We start from the raw sequence: 3,443 nt of genomic DNA, 5'->3' as shown, positions 1-3,443 counted from the left end.
GGATTGAGGACTTAAATCTAAGACCTGAGACTAAAAATTCTAGAAGATAACATTGGAAAAACCCTTCTAGATATTGGCTTAGGCAAGGATTTCATGACCAAGAACCCATAAGCAAATGCAGTAAAAACAAAGATTAATAGCTGGGGCCTAATTAAACTAAAGAGCTTTTTTATGGCAAAAGGAACAGTCAGCAGAGTAAACAGACAACCCACAGAGTGGGAGAAAATCTTCACCCTCTATGCATCTGACAAAGGACTAATACCAGAATATATAATGAACTCAAATCCGTAAGGAAAAACAACAACAACAAAATCCCATCCAAAAGCGGGCTAAGGACACGAATAGACAATTCTCAAAAGAAGATATACAAATGGCCAATAATCATATGAAAAAATGCTCAACATCACTAATGATCAGGGAAATGCAAATTAAAACCACAATGCAATACCACCCTACTCTCGCAAGAATGGCCGTAATCAGAAAATCAAAAATAGTAGATCTTGGTGTGGATGCGGTGAACAGGGAACACTTCTACACTGCTGGTGAAAACATAAACTAGTACAACTGCTATGGAAAAGTGTATGGAGATTACTTAAAGAAATAAAAATCCCAGCCGGGTGCAGTGGCTCACGCCTGATATCCCAACACTTTGGGAGGCCGAGGCAGGTGGACCACCTGAAGTCAGAAGTTTGAGACCAGCCTGGTCAAAATGGTGAAACCACATCTCTACTAAAAATAAAAAAAATTAGCCAGGCGTGGTGGTGGGGACCTGTAATCCCAGCTACCTGGGAAGCTGAGACAGGAGAATCGCTTGAACCTGGAAAGTCAGAGGTTACAGTGAGCCCAGATCATGCCATTGCACTCCAGCCTGGGTGACAAGAGCAAAACTCTGTCTCAAAAAAAAAAAAAAAAAAAGAAAGAAGGAAAGAAAAGAAGAGAAAGAAAGAAATAAAAGTCCTGAGAAGCAGCTTCCCTGCTCCTTCTGGAATCTCCACCTGGCTCAGCCCACCTGCCTCCACCATGTCCATCAGGTTGACCCAGAAGTCCTACAAGGTGTTCACCTCTATTCCTGGGGCCTTCAGTAGTTGCTCCTATGCCAGTGGGAATGGTGCCCACATTAGCTCCTCAAGCTTCTCCCTAGTAGGCAGCAGCAGATTCTGGGGTGGCCTAGGCAGAGGCTATGGTGGGGCCAGCGGTATAACTGGGGCCATGGTCAACCAGAGCCTGCTGAGCCCCCTTAACCGGGAGGTGGACCCAAAACATCAGGCTGTGGATTACCCTGCCATAATATTGTTTATAGTATCCAGAAGGAAAGAGGATAATATTACGCCCAAAATCAAAGGGAGTGTACAACCCTCTGAGACATTGTTTTTAATATTCAGGAAAAGAGAAAATTGTATTATGCTCAATATTGCATGGAATGTAAAACCCCCTGGTGATATTATTCCTAATATTCAGCAGTGAAAAAGGGTAATATTACCCCCAACATTGCAGGGGACGTAAACGTATTCTGTGTTGATATTAATATCACAGAAGGGGAGAGAATGTTATTACTCCCAATATCACACAGGATGTACACCCCTCCTATGATATTGTTTCTAATATCCAGAGGCAGAGATGATGGGAATAATATTATTTTCTCTCTGCTTGGATATTAGGCTGTGTGCACCCAGGAGAAGAAGCAGATCAAGACCCTCAACAAGTTTGCCTCCTTCATCAACAAGGTATGGCTCCTGGAGCAGCAGAACAAGATTCTGGAGACCAAGTGGAGCCTCCTGCAGCAGTAAAAGGCTTGAAACAACATGGACAACATGTTGGAGAGCTACATCAATAACCTTCAGTGGCAGCTGGAGACTGTGGGCTAGGAGAAGCTGAAGCTGGAGGCGGAGCTTGGCAACATGCAGGGGCTGGTGGAGAATTTCAAGAACAAGTACGAGGATGAGATCAATAAGTGTACAGAGATGGAGAATATATTTGTCCTCATCAAGAAGGATGGTTTCTAACATCCAAGCAGAGGGAAAATGATATTACTCCCAATATCACAGAAGGTGTACACCTTTCCTATGATATTGTTCCTAATATTCAGGGAGTAAGAGGATGATATTACTTTCAATATTACAGAAGTTGTACACCTCATCTGTGATATAGTTCCTAATACCCAGGAAAAGAGAGGATGTTATAGATCCCATTATAGCAGGGATGTACACTCCCCCTGTGATATTGTCCCTAATGTCCAAAAGGGGAGAGGATGATATCACTCCTAATATCACAGGGCGTTTACACCCACCTGTTATGTTGTTTCTAATACCCAGAACAGGGAGAGAATGACATTACTTCTAATATCTCAGAGTGTGTACACACCCCCTGTACATTGTGACTAATATCCAGAGGAAGAGAAGATAATGTTACTCCTAATATCACAGGGGGTGTACACCACCCACCCCGTGATGTTGTTCTTAATGTCCAGGGGAAGAGACAATATTACTCTCAGTATCGCAGAGGGTATGCACCACCTGTGTAATAATGTACCTAATATACAGGAGGGGAGAAGATTATACAACTTTCAATATTGCAGAGAGTGTACATTCCTCTTGCAAAATTGTTCCTAATATCCGAGGAAGGCAGGATAATATTACTCGTAATATCATGGGGAGGGGGGTGGTACACCTCTTTGTAATACTGTTTCTAATATCCAGGGGGAAGAAAATAATATTACTCCCAATATTACAAAGGGTGTACAATTTTTCTTTGATATTGTTGGGAATATCCAGGGGTTGAAAGGATGATATTACTCCCAATATGACAGTGGGTGTACACTTCTCCTGTGATGTTGTTCCTAATATCCAGAAGGGAAGAGGATGATATTACTCCCAATATTGCAGAGTGTGTACACCCCATCTGTGATATTGTTCCTAATATCCAAGAAGGAAGAGAATATTACCTCCAATATCATAGGGAGTGTACACCCTCCCTATGATATGTTTCCTAATATCTGTTTAGGGGGAACATATTACGCCCAATTTCACAGTGGGTGTCCCCCCCGCCCCGTGCTATTATCCAGGGAGTGAGAGGGTGATATTACACCCAATATCACAGGGGGTGTACATTACTTCGGTGATATTGTTCCTAATATCCAAGCAGAGAGAAAATAATATTACTCCCAATATCGCAGGGAGTGTACACCCCCTAGCCTGTTTGTTTCTAGTATTCTAATATTGTTTCTAGTATTCTAATATTGTTTCTAATATTCAGGGGGAAAGAGGTTGATATTACTTTCAATATTGCAGGGGTTGTACACCTTTCCTGTAATATAGTTCCTAATATCCAAGAAGAAAGAACATGATACTGCTCTTGTAATAGCAGAAGGTGTACACACCCCCCAGTGATATTGTTCCTAATATTTAGAAAAAGTGAGGATGATATTACTCCCAATATTGCAGGGG

General features: G+C 42.1%; 1 pseudogene; it reads left to right on the top strand.

Moving 5' to 3' along the window:
• The first annotated feature begins 1,014 nt into the window (after positions 1 to 1,014).
• LOC105514339 overlaps positions 1,015 to 3,443 on the top strand; it is a 21,106-nt pseudogene continuing 18,677 nt past the window's right edge.

Source organism: Colobus angolensis, unplaced genomic scaffold, assembly GCF_000951035.1.
Source record: "Colobus angolensis palliatus isolate OR3802 unplaced genomic scaffold, Cang.pa_1.0 Scaffold241, whole genome shotgun sequence".
Lineage (NCBI taxonomy): Eukaryota > Metazoa > Chordata > Mammalia > Primates > Cercopithecidae > Colobus > Colobus angolensis.
Note: the sequence above shows the minus strand (reverse complement) of the source record. Positions and strands in the feature narration are given on the sequence as shown.